General features: G+C 34.7%; 1 long non-coding RNA gene and 1 pseudogene across 1 annotated transcript; both read right to left on the reverse strand.

Moving 5' to 3' along the window:
* Positions 1 to 280: 280 nt before the first annotated feature.
* LOC103875620 lies at positions 281 to 13,800 on the reverse strand. The gene is made up of 3 exons (XR_634474.2): positions 8,326 to 13,800; positions 3,792 to 3,824; positions 281 to 410 (listed from the first exon to the last, which is right to left on the reverse strand). It is a non-coding gene; the product is annotated as an uncharacterized LOC103875620 (long non-coding RNA).
* On the reverse strand, positions 3,833 to 8,319 carry LOC110740646 (annotated as a pseudogene).
* Positions 13,801 to 20,845: the final 7,045 nt, after the last annotated feature.

Consider the following 20,845-nt stretch of genomic DNA (forward strand, 5'->3'; position numbering starts at 1 on the left):
ATACAAGACAAAACAGGAACAAAGAACCTGTATGGCAGGTGGACTTTCAGAATTATCTGCAGGCCATTTCGATGATTAAATTGAAATGTGTGTTTTCTGAATATTTTCCAGAATCCCTTAGATTTCATATTCTAAAGAAACTTTGGGGATGCCCCATTGGGCCATAGGTATCCCAACTGGACAGCAGAGAAGACCGTAGGCTTTGCTAATCCAGTTATTTCCGGTACCCTTAGAACTCAAAATTAATTAAAATCCCTGAATGAGACACAGAGCTCACAAATAGATGATGCTGAGCTTTTAATATGTAGATTTTAACAACAACACTTGAGAGAGTAATGTTTGGACTGAGATGAGTCAAGAAGAATAAGCTCAATGATGCCTCCGTCTGAATCCATTTCTCCATCCAATATCTGGGAGGAAAACAGAGAAGAAAGTAGTTCAACCAAGGCTTAAAAACTGATGCCTAACTTTTAAGTGACATGAGACTCATGCTTTCTTTTCCTTAGAGATGGAAGGGGTGCAGAAGGGAATAAAAAAAAGGAAAAGTTCTGGTTGCTTAGTGAAGGGTAAAGAACATATGCTAATATTATCAACTGCATAACTATAGAGGTTCCACCTGTCCTGTCCATTCCTGCATTCTCAGTGTGTGACATATAGTGGGCATCCAATGAATGTTAATTGAATGAATAAATAATTGAAATCAGGTGACATATATGTGGAATTTCTTCTGAGATGGCATGCCCTTTTATATGTCATAGAGAAAGTGGACTATATTCTAGACCATTCTAACTATAAATTCTATACTATAGTTATAATAGAATATAAAATATGAGGTTGGGTTGGAAGAATACTAAGACAAAAGATACATAAAGTATTTTAAGAGAGTCGGAGAACGGATGAGGAGATCATGTTGCCCCATACTTACTTATGCCTTAGATTGTGGAGGTGAATTGAAAAATACAGGGTCAATCATAAGAGGATGTGTGTACCTCAGGCCACATCTACAGGTACCACAGCACTTCATAAGATCTCTGCAGTCATAATCATTTATACAAGGAACCCCAGAACAACAGGTGGAAATCTTAGATTGTTGCTTAGAGGCCCTTTTGCCCAGATGGGATCTAAATTTCTTTTGACTTCAGTCTTGACTGCGGCTCTGTTGCTTTGTGTCAAAAGATTCTATAAATTCAGGACATGTACCTGGCTTGCCCTCAACTACGAAAGAAAAAAGGAATTGTGAGCTTTTTTACCTTCTCTTATTTGTACCAGGAATTTAATTTCTTTAAAAGATATGTCTATAATCTCCTAATTATGCTCTTCTGTTAGCTGATTTTGCTCCTTAAATCATGTTTTAAAAGCACTATAAAGCACTATCAAGTATATTTTTAAGGTATCATTATGAACTGGCTGTTAGACTAAATCCAACCTGATTATTGTAATACTTTGATATATATTATGTATGGAATACATATATTTATAAAATATATATTTGAAATATTTATATACATAATTGGAAAGTATATATTCCAAATATATATAGATTTAGTATATGTATGTTTATTTGGAATATACACATTTGAAATAAATTGGGGTCAAGGAATTACTTATACAATATGGAAAGATGCTCAACTTATGTTTTTCTATTTTAATAGAATTTTATTGCAGTGCTATGTTAAAATAGTTTCATACATGTACACATTTTTTTAAACTACCAGGTGTGTTCAAATGTAGGCTTACTTGGAATGTAGTATGGGACATCTAAATTGCGGATGATCAGCAGATACAGATAGCTTTTATTCATTTATTTATTCCCTTATATGTATTGGGTGCCTACTGTGTATTCCAGAGTTGTCAGCACTCCTGATACAGTAGTAAATAGAAAAAACAAAAAAGTTCTATTTTGGAGTGGACAAGATAGATAACAAAGATAAACTAGTAAAATTTACAGTATATTAGACAAAGATTACTGCTAAAGAGAATAATTAAATCCAAGGAGATTCCTAAAAGTACCTTGCAATGCTAAGGGTCCCTAATTCTTTAACCCTAGTTATGTAATCTACAAAAATCAGTTATTTTCAGAAGTTTTTGCACACTGTGTATGTTATCTGTTCACATTTACTGTCATCCAAGAAACACTGATCAAATTTCACTAGGACTAACAGGAATAGCTTTCTTCCTTTACATGAGGTCAATTAGGTTACAGGCTTCTTATTAAAATGCAAATAAATATCATCAGTAATTAGTAAATGACAGGAAGCATTATAAACGTCCATAATTATTCTATGCCATTATAACACTATAGAAAGTTAAGAAAATTTAACATATGAATATATTAACTCCTGATGTTCCTTATACCATAGACTTGGAAACACTGTACATAAGAGAAAAGAGTAAAAATATAGTGTCAGAGGCCAGAGGCAGGAGGATTACTTGAGCCCAGGAGCTCAAGATGAGCCTAAGCAACATAGCGAACCCTGTCTCTACAAAAAATACAAAATTAGCCAGCTGTGATGGTGTGAGCCTATAGTCCCAGTTACTTGGGAGGCTGACATGGGAGGATCACTCAAGTCCAGGAGATCAAGGCTGCAGTGAGCTGTCATGGCACCACTACACTCCAGCCTGGGTGACAAAGTAAGACTCTGTCTCTCAAAGAAAGGAAAAAAAAGAAAAGAAAAGAAAAGAGGAAAGAAGAAAAGAAAAGATACACACACACATACACACACACAGAGATACATATAATCTGTAAATTAAACAATAAATAAAACTAATATGGTTGTCTGAATTGACTTCCTAAAAAAGATAAAGGAAAAATAGTGGAATTATAGAATCAACCAAGTATTAATTTCAGCTTAAAACTGAATTTTTCTTTTTTCTATAACCCTTAGTTTCCTTTAATAGGAGAGTAACAGAATTGGAGCAGCTTACAATCCTTTTCATGGAGGAGCTATACATATTACAATGTTTTCTTTCATCAGTCTGTTTCATTCTGGAAAAAAAATTTGATAAAATGTCCTGCATAGCTAATTTTTCTGTGACATTTTCTTTCACTATGAGTTTGTTCAATCCTGTCAATTACCCTGTGGGTAATTATTCTCCAGCTCTTGCTTGTTTATCAGATGATAGTGATGTCTCTTACCTTCCTTTCCCTCACTCCCTCTTTGTTACGTGTTCCATGGTCACAGTTTCAGGTGGCAGAATGACATTATGTTACATTACTTTTGCACATTGCACAATGTACTCAGGTCAGTCCCTGACCTGAGAGTAAAAGTAAATAAATATAACTCTGCCCTTTATTTTCCACTTCATTTTCTTCTCTGGCAGGCAGTGCTAGCCCAACTTCTCTTTCTCCTCTTCTTTGCTAATAGAACCCTGATTTTGTTCAGGGGAGTAATGTGCCCAGTGGATCTCAACTGGCAGCATTTTGGAAATCTGCTGGCCGATCTGGCTGTCACAGCACTGCAGCTCCCTAACTGTATTCAGTAAGTGAGGCAAGGCTGCTGGGTGTCCTGCAATGGGTGGAGCACCCCCAAAGGAAGACAGAGGAGCTGAAATACAGGAGCCTGTCTACCTCCAGACTTCCCATTATATACAAAAATGAAACTGCTATTTGTTTAAGCTACAGTTAGTCAAGAATTCTATTACTTACAGCTTAACATAATTCTCAATGATAAGCCCTCCAGTCATGAACATCAGGCCTCTATTTCATATCATTCACCAAAAAGATGCAGTAAATCTCGTATTCCACTTAGGGAAACAAATGCTAGAAGAAAAAGAGATAACCAGGATCTCACCTTGCCATTGAGCATCCTGGTCTTGCCAAACACCTAAGGGAAATGGAGAATAAAGTATAAAGTAAGTGCTCCCTTCTTGCTCAAACATCTTCTTTTAGCAAATTCTAAAGTGACTTGATAATATGTTGTTCTCATTCTAGGGCAATTACTATTAGTAAGTGATTGGAAAACAAAGTGGCTCTTTTCTATTTGCCATACTACAGCCATTTGTCATGTATCATCTCAGTGAATATGTAGCATAAAATTATGCTTGATATAAATATTCCTTTATGTTATTGATTTTTTACTGTTCAATAGGAATATTATTTTGTCAACTATTTCATGCACTTGTAATATGGCAGAATGGATTATTCTTCATCACAAACCCAGTCCCTCATTTATAAGCAAATAGAATAAGGATTTTCAAAAGAAAAAAAATATTTTTTAAGTTTTGGATGATTTTAGATTTCAGAGTAGTTGCCAAGATAATAGAGAGTGCCTGTTTACCTTTCCCTTACCTTCCTTTTATGTTTGCATCTTACGTAACCATGGTACAACTATCAAAATGAAGAAGTTAGCAGCAGTAGAATATTCTTAACTACACTACAGATTTTGTTTGAATTTCCTGCTTTTCCACCAATGCTTATTTACTGTTTCAGAATTCCATGCAAGACGCACACTGCATTTATTTCTAACTTCTTAGTCTCCTCCAATTTGTGAGAGTATCACAGTCTTTCTTTGTCTTTCATGACCTGTATGTCTAAGAAGAGTCCTGGGCAGCTGTTTTATAGAATGTCCTTCAATTCGTGTTTGTCTGATTTTTTTATAACTAAACTGCAGTTACAGATTTTGGAAAGAGTACCACAGAGGTGAAGAGCCCTTCTCCTTGGATCACATCAGGGCGTGCCTGATATCACTGTGTCTTGGCACTTACTGACGATGTTAACTTGATTACTTATTTAAGATGGTATCACCCAGGTTTCTCCACTGTAAAGTTTCTACTTTTTGTTGTCTATATGTAAACTGAGTTTTTAAAAGTGACTAAACACTAGGTCAAAGATAGAACATGTCTACCTCTAGGATATCAGCAAGGATTAACCTTTGCAGTGAAAAAGCGTGACTTGCTTTCAGATCCTCCATCTGAAGACAACAGGTAGGGAAGTTATGGGAGCCCTGCCCTCATCCCTTTTACTGGCCAGTGGCCATTGACTTGCTGTGAGTATTGGCTACTAGCAACTCACAGCTACCCCATTCTCCAGGTAACTACCCTTAGCAGTGGCTCTCTGGCATGAAGGTATAAAAGTCTGGCCTCCTTGCCTCAAGTGAGACTAACTCTATGGAGCAATAGGTGTTTCAGACTTTTCTGTGTGGGGTTAGACTAAGCTAGTCTGCACGTGAGACCACATTTTGCTTAGCCTTATTCCTTATCTACCCTGCTTACTAAATCCCCTCTCTGGGAGAGCTCTCAATAAATATTTTTTAAAAACAGTGCCATTTAAGGATTGGCTTCTGAAGAATCTGACCTAACACAAGACATGACTTGGAGTTATTTCCCTCTCCACCTTCACATGCAGGATCCAAGACCACTTTTTTCTCCCTACTCAACAGTGGAGCCCAGCAGTAGAACCACTCATCAGAATCAAATGCAAGAAGAGACAAGTGGTGGCAGTGGATAAGTTGAAAGGATAGAAGGATGAGCCTGAAAAGGATTCAGAGGGGAAGCTGCCTGCCATCTGCCTTCGGTGTTCTCAGTATCAGGAACTAAAACCTTAAACCTTGGATGGAAACTCAAGAAAAAGATGTGCATGCCCCAAAGCCCACCACATTATGAAATCAATATTGGCTGGATTGTGTTTCTTGAACTCTAAGGAAAGGATTGAGAAAATAGTCTGTGGACTCCTGTACAGAAAACTGACTGGCTGACAGATCTTTTGGTGGCAAAATTCTGGAGGATGCAACCATATAAGGAAGAGACTAAGGAAGAAGAACTAACTAAATCGAATAGCAACAACCTAACAGCTAACAACAAATTTAGAAGAGGCTAATGCCACCAAACCTTACTAGAAGAGAGTTTCCGAAGGAGTGGGATGAACAGTAGTTAGTGTCAAATGCAAGCTCATTTTGATACTCATTGAGCTCATTGAAACTTTGAAAGCTAGTTTCAATAGAAAGGTGGCATTGGAGACCAAACTCCTGTTGACTGGAGTGTAATTAGAAAGTGGATTCTACAAATCAAGGATTATTTTTCAAGAACTGAGTGAGCTGATATATAACTGACTTGAGGATTAGGTAGGATTCATTTTTCTCTTTAAATAAAGGAAGATATGACTAGGAGGAAAGGGAAGATGCCAAGATAAGAGGTAAAATTAGATGTTAGAATTATCTAGTTGTATCTAGATAATTATATAGAATTATTCCGGATAATTATTTAGAATTAATCTGGATAATTATTTAGAATTATTCTGGATAATTATTTAGAATTATCTAAAATCTAAGGTAACTAGAGTCAGGGAGAGTTAAACTTATAAAATACTAAGCATAATGCTTAAACCCTGGTTTCTCATGATGGTTTCCTTGAAAGAAAGAACTTGTAATAATTTGAGCTAGTTTTCATCATATTGTGATTATGCTTCTGAATGTATTGTAGTTTTATTGTCACTCGTGATGCTAGGATGTCACCTTGTGGTAAATGTAAGTATAGCTTTTATGCAACCCACTTTATATATCATCTTATTTCTAGATATCAATTACAACCATTTTCATGGTCCTTTTATTTTATTCTTAATGTGGCTTCCGACTTTATTTTTAAGTAATATATAAGATTGAAAATATATAAGACCAAATATAGGATGTAAATTACAAAAAAAAATTAGATAAACTAACGAGAATGAAAAAAATTAGGTTCTTAAAACTAAATACATGATTTTACAATTTAGCCGAAAACTTTGTAATGACACCTGAGGTTGACTTGTAAATATTTCAACTTTTAAATTATGTTTTATATTATTTCTATGTGAAAAAAGTGGTACTTTTTAAAATAATGAAATCCATAAGGATGGAGAGGTTCAAATGATACATTTACAATAGTTATTATTAATCTTATTCCAAGCACTACTTTTTAAATGTTCCTTGCAATAGCACGACATATAATAGATGCAAACATAACTATGAAAAAATAATTCAATCAAGTATACTCCATTCTTGCTTATTTCATCTGACTCCTTTAATTCTCTTTTTATTTGATTCTAATAACTTAGTCATTATTATTTTTGCCATTATTTATGATTAGCTTAGTGTAAAAGAGAGACATATAAATTATTTACATGATGAAAAATTTCAGAACTTCAGTGGAATGGGAAGCTTCGTGTTGATGCCATTTCAACAGGATTTATTTCAGTCTACATATCTTCCAAGAATGTCGCCATCTCTAAATGAGAACTAATCCTTGTTATCTACTTTGGTGCCTCCATATTCTGGAAGAAGAGTGTTATCTCCAAGGTTCACACGAACTGATTGAATCTCTCCACCCTTTCTTTAGAGCCTGATCCAACAGATACTACTGTGGCTGCCAATACTTTTCCTTGAGATTTTTCCGGAAGCATAATGGTTTCTTTGGTTACAGTTTCGATGGCACACCTTTCAACCAATACTTGGTCAAAGAGTGGAAGTAACTTTCTAAATGCTTGCCCTGCCATGAGCCCCTCTATTGCTGACTTTTACTCTGCTTTCATATAGTACTGCCAGGAGAGACCCCGTTCGTCACTATCCTAATCCTGCGGGTCTGTGGAATGTGTATCACTTGTTTGTATAACATAATCTATCAGTAAAAACGTTGAATTTAGTACTTCTTTTAGGTACTACCTTATTAAGTATATTTGAGCCTTACTCTCCCATGAAGATGGTCTGCTACCTAAAGGCAATAAGTCACATCACATGTTTCTTTTGTACCCTCTGCATAATAGGTTTTCAGTAAATACATTCTTAATTTAAAATGAATAAGTTGAAGAAGGCTTATCTCTACAATTCTGTAGAAAAAAATAACTTCTTTAATCAATTTAATTAGCATTCTAAAATTGTATTTTAATTGACCAAAGTGACAAGCGTATAATAAGAAATTGTCCTTTAATTATTTCAATTAGCTATTAGAAATGCTATTCAAAATAAGCTAAATCTCTCCCTGATATTTCAATACCACATGATTAAAATAATAAGGCAAGACTCTTGAGAAAGGATAAGAGAAATCTTAGAAATGTTAGTGTGTAGTTGTTGTTAATCTGTACTACTGATTAGAAGAACTGACATCGTACGTAACTGATAGAGAAATCGATAGACTTAAAAGACATATATGAAATGGAATCATGATTTAACAAGTCATATGCTGAGTAGATTGTCTAGTCAGTTGTTATGTTGGAATTAGGGTTGAAATCTTAATTCTCTTACATCTTATTCTCTATGGTCTTGGGAAAAAGAAAGGAAAAACATGACTGAAGTGAAAAAGACAGTCTAGTTGCTAACATGTCTCAAAACTTTATACCTGTCATCGTATCAGACTTACCGTTTTCTTGGTTTTGAACTTCTTCCTGGGTTGTGCTCAAAGCCAGCAAAGTAGATGAAAGAAAGAAAGAAAACATCTTTAAATCAGACTTATACTTCCCCTCTGCTGGGGAAATTTGGGGATCCTCACTTATATGGCTTATAGAGAACAATAACAGCATTGCTGCTACCCAGGAATGGCCTCTGGAGTTTGAGGCGGCTTTTACTGGAACATTTCCTTCATATGATTTACCACCTATTTCATGGTGTTCTATGTTACTAACAATTGTCAAATGATATATGGATTCTGCTGTCTTCCTTAACTATGACAAGAATGACAAACAACAAAAGGTTAAGATAACACAAATATAATTGCCTGATGACCCAAAAACTCTTTTGGGAAAGAATCTAGGAGAACTTTCTGATTTCTCAGTAGAAAAGGAGTCACAAAGGAGCATCAGAGAAAGCATCTATAATGTAGAGACCCACATTAATGTATAATATCTAATATAAGATTTAATTTAGTTCATAGATATTAAATTTAAAAATAAAGATGGATGACACCTTATGCATGCCCTTAGCAAAAAATGTTGGAAGTGAGATGTTAGAAGTTGCATAGAGGATCCAGAGAACATGTGGTGAACAATGACATTTTTCCACAGCACCTTGAAAGGAAAATTAAGACAAACTTGCCCCCACAGAAGGAAATTAGGAAGTTAAAAAAAAAAAAAAAAATGTTGCTTCTCACATAAACACAAAAGGTCAAATCTAACGATTTCCATGAACTCAGGACTTGACTCCTCCATTTATTACCTTTTTGACCTGGAGCATTATTAAAACTGAGAGAATTGAATTAATCACTTTCTAAAGACTTATGCTTGTCTCAAACGCTGCATATCCGGAAAAAAAAAAATAAAAAAGGTTTCTCATGGTAGAAATTGATACTTTATCAAATTGTCTATGAAAAATTACAAAAATAAAAAAGACTATTTTATAAGCAGGGGAAAGGCTTGATTGAGAGAATACACCCAAAGAAGAAAACTTCCCTTAAGTAATAGAACACAGGGGTTAAGTTTTATGTTGTGAAGTCAGATACAGTGTCAAAATCTGTCTTCATCACTTACTGCCTTTGTAATTATAGCAAACTGATTAACCTCTCTAAGCTGCATTCATTCTCTTTGTCTGTGAAAGAGAAGCAGTAATTAACTCATATCAGTTTGTGATAATTAAATAACATTACACATATAAAGTTCTTATCTTGGTATATTCATAAGTATTCAATAAATATTAGTGATAATGATGAACGATATGGGTGTTCCTTAGAATGCATGCATTTCTTCTTTGGGATATTTACAGCAGGATGAAAGAAAAGATTGCCTCCCACATACTGACAGCATGTATTAGTATATGGAGGGTGAGAGTGAGTTGGTAAGAGAGCCAAGTAGAAGGTTAACACCAGAGACAGGATCCAAGGCACTGGCAGCCATGTCTTTGGCATGCGGGAGGAAGACATTGGCAGAAAAGAATCAGAGCTATTACAGAGAGGAGGCAAGATTGCGGCCAATTATCTTTTTATTTCTGTCTTTTATACAAGATAAGGGCAGAAATTAGAGAACAAATAGGATAGTCAGTATCAAAGAGAAAGTTGAGAGCTGTATAGTATTCAGAATGAGATATGGTGAGACGGTGGTGGGGCACAGGAGCACACTGCAGAAATAATAGTAGCTGCAGGGAGAAGTGACCAGATGATGACTGTAGTATTTTTTAAAGTAACACGAAAGTAGTCTTATCAGGGAACAGAACAACAGTTATTATAAATATAGACGAATTTCACATTATTATCCCTCTACGGTCTTCTCTTAAGCCCTTAGGTGAGTTTCTACAAGTATATTATAGCCTTATCCAAATGTCTACTTTGTATTTTCAACTTTTTTATTTGCCCTGACTCACACAATTTAGACAGGAAGACTATTAGAATTTCAGTTTAGGAAATTTTAAAAGCTGTCTACTTCAAAGCAGTATGAAGGGAGTAAGAAGAACAGTCGTAGAAGTTGGGGAAAATCATTAGCTCACCTTGGTACTCTGTTTATCCAAAGCCAAATTAAAGTGCATTGAACTTCAAGAGAAGAGCTTTAATTCCCTTTGGATTTGTGTGAGGCTTGGAATCTTTCCTTTCTAATGTGAATCCTCAAAATTCCATCTCCTGAAATGGTATTCCCTCAAGGGCTCCATCTAGTGATGCAAATTTGAGAAAGAGCAGTATGTTCTATTCACGGGTAAACGTGGGCTTCTAAACTGACATCTACCATTTGTGTCATCTTTACCGAACAATATTGTTTGCAGTTGAAAACAATATTGATGCAGGTGAAAAATGTATCTACAGCATCATTAAAACCGGTTATCTCCCAATAGATATAGCTCTTTTATTTTCTCCTTTAAAACCTAAATTTTTATTAATCTAACTTTATAAAACTAAACTTTATCTTAAAATAATGAAGCAAAAAATATCAGGGAAACTTTTTTCCCCAAATCTTTAACTTGAAAATGAGGAGAGTGAAGTGAAGCCCAGAGTGTTTTAATGACTTTCTCAAGTACTTGTTACTCGTTATGGGAGAAGAATCCAAAGTAAAACTTGGGTTTTAATTCTTGAGGTTGCTTTCTTTTCATGTGCCATATATATTCACGACAATTTGAAATAGATGTTATATCAATGACTTTGAAAGACTTCCTTGAATAAAAGCTTATTACCTTTGCTTTGTACCTTCCATTTTAAAGTAGTAAACCTCCATCACAGCCCTTTGGGAATTGGTGGGTATACAGAAATAATCAGTGAAATGTTACCTATCCCTCAACATTAAATTGAGTCCTACAGGGATGCTAAAACACAAAAACAGGGAGATAAAGGAAAAACATTGTTATCTTTATTATTTTATTGTTATGGATTATTTATGATTGATAGCTTTATTCTCAATGACGTAGAATGTGCCTCCTCATTACAGAAGGTTTCCAGCACAGGATTTAGAGAAAGCTCCTCAGTCAGATTTCCACCGGTTGTTGAGATTGGCAGGAGAGTTAGATATTCCAGGAAAGGGAAAGGTTAAAGCACAAAAGTCAATAACACTAAGTGGAACAGCAAGAGAAACACTAACAAATACTAACAGCTGTCTGATATTCCTGCTCGGGAGAGGAATTTTCTTAAAAAACATGATATTATTCAAACTTTCTTTACATGATGTTAATCTATGTTAGGCATCAGTCCTTATATACAAGGGTGAAATATTTAAGCTTGTTTTGCTTTTTCTTCTTAATACTTATACCACACAGAGCTTCTGAGAGTTTTCTTAGGGTCAACCACAATATCAGTCAAATAAGAAATAGAAAGTAAAGGGACCATGATTATTTTTGTTGGTTAACAAAATGTATTGCTTGAAAAGATTAGAATTTTGAGAGAAAATAGTTTCTTTATTGAGGTCAGTGCCCATTTAAATGAAGTATGCTGAGCTTCCTGATATGTCTTCCTATTTTATTAAACAAATAATCTATAGATCTAAAGTCTTATTTCTCATAAGTTATAGTTTCCCTTTATGAAAACACTTAGAATCAAAGGTATGCAGGAACAATGCAATAGCATCTAGCGGTCTGTTCTCCTGCCTTAAAATGGTTATATGTCTACCTGCTAACTCAGACATATTTATAATATCTATACAACATATAAATACATAGATTATTCACTCTCTTTTACTCTGGAATAAACAAACTTCATTATGGAACATTGCTCAGATTCCTTTATCTATTGTTAATTCTTCATGATGCCATAGTAAGGTTTAATTTCAAAAAGTTATATGCAATGTTTACATATTACATTTTGGATAAAGCACAATTTATATTTAATGGCCTCACTTCATTTTCAATAGGTCAGGATTGGTTTAATGGAGAATGAAAAACAAGATCCTACAAAGTGGAATAATTGTTCTAGTAGGAGCTATTTGCAAAACGTATTGAGAGGTGGCCTCCAAAATTGTCCTAGGAAATCATAAAAATAGCAATTGACACCAACAGAGCAGATCATAAAGAAGATATCTCCATCACAAGTCTTTAAGAAGGGCTGTACCAGAAATTAGAAAGAACCCTTACAAAGCAATAAGAAATGTGAGACAACCATTCAATAATAGGCAAATAATTTGAGCAGACACTTCACAGAGCAGTAAATTAACATAGCCAATAAACACAAGAAAAGATATTCAACTTTGTTAGTCATTTTGTAAACAAAATGAAAACAATTAAGTTAAATATGCTTTAGAAAAAAAAAAAGTAAAGTCACATCTGCAAAAAATCTTAGAACACCAGATGCCAAGTCCACTGCTTCAGAATAGGATTTGGACTACAGAGCTATATCTGCTTCCCTTGAAGTAGGCAATATACTCATGGCCTGCAAAATTTAGAAGCCATAAAAAAGCACTTTTGGGGGAAGAAGAGAGCTTACAGAAAGGGATATATTGTTCCTCACCTGGATCTGGGGGCACAGACTTTGCTCCAAAAACATCAAGAGTTCAATTTAAGAATAAGCTAACAGAGATGTTCTTTATCTAGATCTCATAAGCAGTTACACAAGTTTATTTATATGTAAAATTTTACCAAGCTATATAATTAAGATATGCGTTATAGTGTACATAGGTTATGCCTCCATTAAAATGAAGAAGTGAGCCAGTTAAACTCTTCTAGTGGACAGGACCCATAGGCATAAAGACTTTTGCTATATTTTTTCAGTGAAATCTCATACCAGGCTAGATCCCATGGCCCAGGATCCAGGCTGGCCCACATGGACTCAGACTCCAGGTCTGCCTAGCTCCAGACTGGTTCCCATGGCCCCAGAGTCCCAGCCAGCCCCTGGAATTCCACACTACAGATTTACTTGAACAAACCCAGGGTCCAGAACTGCTACAGTACATTCCAATACCAGACTGGCCCCATGGACCCAAGCTCCAGGACCACTGCTATAGATCCAGGCTCCAGGACAGACTTTGTGGATCCAGGACCAAAGACCCAAGCCTACTATTATATCATGGACCCAGGTCCCAGTCCCACTGCAGCTTCCAGATGGCTGCTATGGATCCAGGATTCAGGCTAGTCTTTGTGGATCCCACCTCCAGGCCTGCTTCTGCGGACCCAGACAAAAGGTCCACCGCAGTAGACCATGGTGCCTGGACAGCTTCTGTTTTTCCAGGTGTCAGACCTGCTCAACATTAATCCAAACACCAAAGCCATCTCTCTAGAGATTCTGTTACATGGCCCACACAGAATCTCTAGATAAACTGACTGGTGCAGGGTTTTCCCTGCTGTAGCCAGTCTATAAAGGCTGGAAAAGGTACCTGCTCATCAAATGCACAAACTCTAGGGAACTAGAGATCTATGAGTTACCTGTAAAAGAATTCAAAATAATCATCTTGGTCAGGTACAGTGGCTCATGTCTATATCAGCACTTTGGAAGGCCGAGGTTGTAGAGTCACTTGAAGCCAGGAGTTTGAGACCAGCCTGAGCAACACAGCAAGACCCCTTCTCTACAACTTTTTTCTTTAATTAGCTGGCCATAGTGGCACTCACCTGTAATTCCAGTTGCTCAGGAGGCTAAGGTGAGATGATCACTTGAGCCCAGGAGCCTGAGGCCACAGTAAGCTATGATCATGCCACTTTACTCAGCTTGGATGACAGAGCAAGATCCTGTCTCAAAAAATAACAGTAATTATTGTCATTAACACCATCTTAAAGAGGCTCAGTGAGAACAAGAGGACACAAATATACAACTAAGCAAATATTAGGAAAATAATACATGAATAAAATGAAAAGTTCCAAAAAAATGGAAACTATTAAAAGTAAAATCAAATAGAAATTTTGAAGCTGAAGGACATAAAGATTGAACTTAAAAATATCAGAGAGACTTCAACTACAGACTTCATCAATCAGACGAAAGAATCTGTGAGCATAAAGACATGTCATCAGAAATTATCCAGTTATAGAAACAAAAAAAATTAAAAAGAGTGAAGAAAATCTGCAGAATTTATAGTACATCATCAAGAGAGTCAATGTATGCATTATAGGAGTAAAAGAATGAGAAAAGAAAGAGAAGAAGCAGAAAGTTTACTTAAAGAAATAATGGCAAAAATCTTCCCAAATCTGGAGAGAGAAATTAATGTATAGATTCATAAAGCCAAAAGTAACAAAATAGACTAAATACAAAGAAATCTTCACAAGACACATTATAATTAAATTATCAAAAGTCAAAGACAAAAAGAAAATTTTGAAAGCAGAAAGAGAAAAGTAACACATCACATATAGGGGAACCCCAAAAACACTTTCAACAAATTTATCAGCAGAAACCCTGAATCCAGAAGAGAGTGGAATAATTTATTCAAAGAGCTAAAATTTTTAAAAAGTGGCAACCAAGACCACTATACCTACTAAGACTGCCCTTCAGATATAAAGGAGAGGGAAATATTTTCCCAAACAAAAGCTATGGTAGTTCATCACCACTACACCTGCCTTACAAGAAATGCCAGAGAAAATTTTTAAAGTTGAAAGGAAAGAATTCTAACTATGAACGTAGAAACATATAAAGCTATATAACTCACTGTATAAGTCTACTTTTACAAGTATGTTACAGTGCAAATAAAAATTTATTAAATTATGCAGCACCAATCCATATAATTTAAATCATTTTATTGCACAAATTGATTTTTAATTATATTCATTTCTTTTCTGTTCATTCTACTAAAATTGTATATCACTTAGTCATTATGACGGATAAAAGTTAAAGCAGTCATTATGCATTTGGCAAAACCCATAGAATTGTACAATGCATAGTGAATCCTAATATAAAATAGGAACTTTAGATAACAATAGTGTGTCTATATTGATTCATCAATTGTAACAAATGTGCCACACCAACACAAGATGTTAATATAAAGGTAACTGTAGGGATGGGAGATGAATATATAGGAACTCTGTACTTTATGTTCAATTTTTCTGTAAATCTAAAACTGCTCTAAGAAACAGAGTCTATTAACTTTAAATAAATAAATAAAAATAAAATAAAACTCACTTTAGGGAAAAATATAGTGAAATTTATATACTCTAATATAATGGTAGTGCATAAATAGCCTTCAAATCTAGTATAATAAAATACAAAACTATAGGTACAATAATTTGTTAATAGATATAACAATGGATAAATTGTTAATATATATCTATTATATAAATATAATAGATATATATTATATAATAGATATATAGATTCACAATAATAGATTTGTTACTAGATACATTTAAAATGTAAATTGTGGCATCAATAACATAAAAACTGGGAGGGGGAGGAGAAGTCAAAGTATAGAATTTTTTAATGTTGTCAAAGTTAAGTTGTTATCAGCTTAAAATAGATTATTATACTATAACGTGTTTTATGTAAGCCTTATAGTAACCACAAAGAAAAAAAAATCTATAATCAGTACATAAAAGACAAAGAGAAAGGACTGAAAGTATATCACTACAAAAATACCATCAAATCACAAAAGAAGACATCAAGAGATGAAGAATGGAACAAAGGAACCACACACTAATCAGAAAACAATTAACAAAATGGCAGCAGTAATTATTTACCTATCAATAATTACTTTGAGTGTAAATGGATTGAATTCTACAGTCAAAAAGCTTAGAGTGGCTGAATGAATTAAAAAACAAAATTCAACTACACACTGCCTACAAGATACTCACTTTACCCTTAAGAACACATACAGGTTGAAAGTGAAGGGATGGAAAAAGATATTTCATGCAAATGATAACTAAAAAAGAGCAGACATGGCTATACTTATGTAAACAAAATAGGCTTTAAGTGAAAAATTGTGGGTAGAGACACAGAAGGTCATTATATAATCATTAAAGAGTCCATTCATCAAGAAGATTTAATGATTGTAAAATGATATGCACCCAAGATCACGGCACCTAACTGTGAAGCAAATATCAGCAGAACTGAAGAGAGAAATAACAATACAATAATAGGAGACAGCAATACAATAGAAGGAGACTTTAATACCTTACTTTCAACAATGGAAAAAGCTTACAGGCAAAAAATCAATAGAGATAGGGAAACCAGCATATCTAAATAACACTATAGACCGAATCAACCTAATAGACATATCTAGAACATTCCATCTAACAGCAGTAGAATATGTATTATTTTCAAGTACACATGAAACATTTTACATGGTAGATCACATGTTAGGTCAGAAAACAAGTCTTAACCAATTTAAGAAGACTGAAATCATATCAAGTATCTTATCTGACCACAATAGCATGAAACTAGAAATTAATAACAGTCAAAACATTGGAAAACTCACATAATGTGGAAATTAAACAACACACTCTTGCACAGCAAATGGGTCAAAAAGTATATTAAAAGGGAAGTCTTAACCAAGGAGGTGAATAGTCAGTACACTAAAAGCTGTAAAGCATTGACAAAAGGAATTGAGCAAGACACAAATAAATGGAAAAATACCCTGTTTTCATGGATTGGAAGAACTAGTATTGTTAAAATGCCCATAATACCCAGGGTGATCTACAGATTTAATGCAATTCCTACCAAAATCCAATGGCATTTTTCACAGAAACAGAAAATCCTAAAATTTCTATGAAAAAAAAAAAAAAAAAAAAAGACCAAAACACTCTCGAGTAAAAATAACAAAGCTGGAGGCATCACACCATGTAATTTCATAAGATACTACAAAATGATGGTAATTAAATGGCATGGCACTGGCATAAAAGCGACATATAAACCACTGGAACAAAATAGAAAGTCCAGTAAACCCATGCATTTATAATCAATTGATCTTCAAAGAGGTGACAAGAACACACAACAGGGAAAGAACAATCTCTTCAATAAACGATGTTGGAAAATTGAATATCCACATGCAGAAGAATGAATTTGGACCACATCATATATAAAATATTACACCATCTGCAAAAATGAAATCAATTAAAGCCTTAAGTGTAAGACCTGAAACTGTAAAATGGCTAAGTGAAAACGTAGAGAAAAGTTTGGCATTGATCTGGCCAATGATTTTTTAGATGTGACCCCAAAAGCTCAGGTAACAAAAGCAACAATAGACTTGCATCAAACTAAAAAGCTCTGTAGAGTGAAAGCAACAATCAACAGAGTGAAGATACAACCTACACAATGAAAGAAAATATTTGAAACCATATCTGTATTGATGAATTAATATGCAAAATATGTAAGAAAATCAATAGCAAGAAAACAAATAACCCAATTTAAAAATGGGCAAAGGACCTGAATAGGCATTTCTCAGAGAAGATATAAAAGTGAGCAGTAAGTATTTGAGAAATGCTCAGCATCACTAATCTTCAGGAAAATGCAAATTGAAACCACAATGAGATATGACCTCACACCTGTTTAAATGGATTTTATCAAAAATACAAGAAAAGTATTGGCAAGGATGTGGAGAAAACGGAGCTATTGCACACTTTTGGTGCAAATGTCAGTTAGTACAGTCATTATGGTAAACAGTATGAAAGTTTCTCAAAAAGTTAAAAATACAATTACTATATGATCCAGATATCCCACTTCTGGACATATATTTAAAGGAAAAAATCAATATCTTGATGTTATGCTGCATTATTCACAATAGCCATTTATGAGATCAAGCTAAGTGTCCATCAACTGATGAGCGCATAAAGAAAATGTAGTGTGTGTGTGTGTGTATTAGAAGGCAATATTATTCAACCTTTAAAAAAAAAGAAATTCTGTAGTTTGTGACAACACGGATGAACCTGGGACATTTTACTAAGCAAAATAAGCCAGACATAGAAAGATAAATACTGCATGATTTCACTTATAGTAGAATCTAAAGAAAGTAGAATGGTGGTTGCCAGGGGCTGGGATTGGGGTTGGAGAATGGGGAGACAAATGTTGATCAACAGGTATAAAGTTTCAGCTAGACAGGAGGAATAAGTTCTAGAGATCCATTTTTACAGAAAGGTAACTATAGTTAATAATAATGTATTGTATACTTGAAAATCAGTAAGGGAATAGATCTTAAATAGTCTCACTATATATATATATACACACACACACACACACAAAAGGATCACTATGTGAGGTGAAGAATATGTTAATTGGCTCATAGTTAATTAACTCTTGGTAATTGTTTTACAATGTATACATATATCAAAACATCACATTGTATATTATAAGTATATGCAAGTTGTATTTGTCATTTATATGATGGTAGAGAATTTTACTACTGGAGGTAATAAAGACAGACACTATAATGTAGAGCTAAAAGTTTTGGGATTCTGATGGAAATAAAGACATACAGGAAGGAGACTGGAAGATTTTGGATGATGGCTAAGTTTTCCTGGACCTATATTTGTACAAATAAGACTGCCCTGCTAAAAAAACAAACAAACAAACAAACAAAAAAAACCACTGTGGAACTCATGTTCCATTTAGTAGTATGATACTAGGAATATCAGCTTGAAAAGGAATTAGAAATTCAGATTTCTCATAAACTAAGGGGAATAATTCCTTAAGTAAACTGTATGCAATGTTTACACAATTTTAAAGAAAACAGAGAGTTTCACATTTTCTTCTCTGAGAGTGTAGATAAGGCATAAACTCACCATAACTTCTTAAAGGTGATATTTTTTTCCTGTGGAGTTGAAGTTTACAGTTTATGGACTATGGACATCTGTTAGAAATTGACTGATAGTTTAAGTAGAAAACAATATTTTCTTTCTTTTATTTCTTCTACTTCTGTAACTGATCAAAGGAACATCACTTTTGCTCATTAAATGGTATTGCTCAAGGCAAATTTTCAAAACTTAACTGTGGAGATATTTTTGTATTATTTTTTATGTGTAATCATCTTTCTTATCAGTTGGGAAAGGAATATGTGTGAGACTGTCGAGGGAAAGCAACGGAATATTTTTTGACTTTCGAGATGCAAGCACCTATAATTGCTTAAGTGAAAATGACTCAATTTTAGCTACAATGAAAGGAAAGTGGAATCTAACAAGGTATCTGAATGGCCTGAATAAAATGAGCAGAAGATGACATTGGAGAGCAGAGTAATGTGGAATTTACTTTTTAAAATTTTTAATTGATAACGCATGAGACATTTTATTTGAAAAATTAATAAGAGATAATTTTTTCTCTGATGGTGTTTTTATTGTAAAATTTGGGTTCGTTTTGTAACTATAGGATAATGTATTTGCTATGAGGTACTTATGAAAAGAGAGGCGTGCTTATTCTTCATACACTTTTGTGCTTCATTCCATGTTTCCAATCTCTGCCCACCTCCCTTTCTGTTCCCTCCCAGGATATAAGGATTTTCTCATCTGAATGTTCGGAACCAAGGATATTAGGATATTAACTTGATTATATTTTAGGGATAGGTATGCTGTTTCAGAATCCTTGTGCAGTGCACACTATTGGTCATTTACCCCCTGGAATATATTCTAGCTGGGCTTTCTCGCTTAAGACAGAGAGATTATTCTCTTCTCTCTTCGTCATTTGGCTAGGTCAATAAATAGTCAATGGTCCCCTCTTGTGCTCAGCCTTCTCAAGGGAGAAATAGAGTCAAAGGGCTCACTTAGGTACTTGTAATCTGGTTTGCACCAAATAGTCCTGCATTACCCAGTGCTTATCCAGATAATTTCAAATGTTACAATGGAAGCTATCCATTCACACATTAAAATTGTTGAAATGTAGCATATACGACGCTAATGATCACCTTTACTAAGTACAATCAGGCTGAAAAAGTCAGTATACAAGGGAAAACCTAAGGAAATAATAAAGAATTGACTCGGCTGGGCGCGGTGGCTCAAGCCTGTAATCCCAGCACTTTGAGAGGCCGAGACGGGCGGATCACGAGGTCAGGAGATCGAGACCATCCTGGCTAACATGGTGAAACCCTGTCTCTACTAAAAAATACAAAAAACTAGCCGGGCGAGGTGGCAGGCGCCTGTGGTCCCAGCTACTCGGGAAGCTGAGGCAGGAGAATGGCATGAACCCGGAAGGCGGAGCTTGCAGTGAGCTGAGATCCGGCCACTGCACTACAGCCTGGGCGACAGAGCGAGACTCCGTCTCAAAAAAAATAAAATAAAATAAAATAAAGAATTGATTCAAAAGATTTTTTTTGAGATACAGTCAGAAAGAAAAAAAGAAGAAAAGAAATGAATGGTTCATATGAACAGACGTGTAAGCAGTGATGGATTTGCTAATATTCTTGAGGAAGCAATTGGAGAATTAATTAATTGCATAAAAGACATTAACTAACGAAAGGTTACAGGAACTGATATATAGTTGTAAAAACAAAACAGGTACCAAGTACTTGAACTTGGGCAATTATGGGATCATCAAGGGTAATTCCGTCAATCCACAATTTTTCCCCTGGTGTCCTAACTTTGGTTCTTAAATTTATGTTAGATGCAACTCAACAGAAGTGTGCTTTTCTTTTTTCCACTATTATTTTCAT

Source organism: Papio anubis, chromosome 9, assembly GCF_008728515.1.
Source record: "Papio anubis isolate 15944 chromosome 9, Panubis1.0, whole genome shotgun sequence".
NCBI lineage: Eukaryota > Metazoa > Chordata > Mammalia > Primates > Cercopithecidae > Papio > Papio anubis.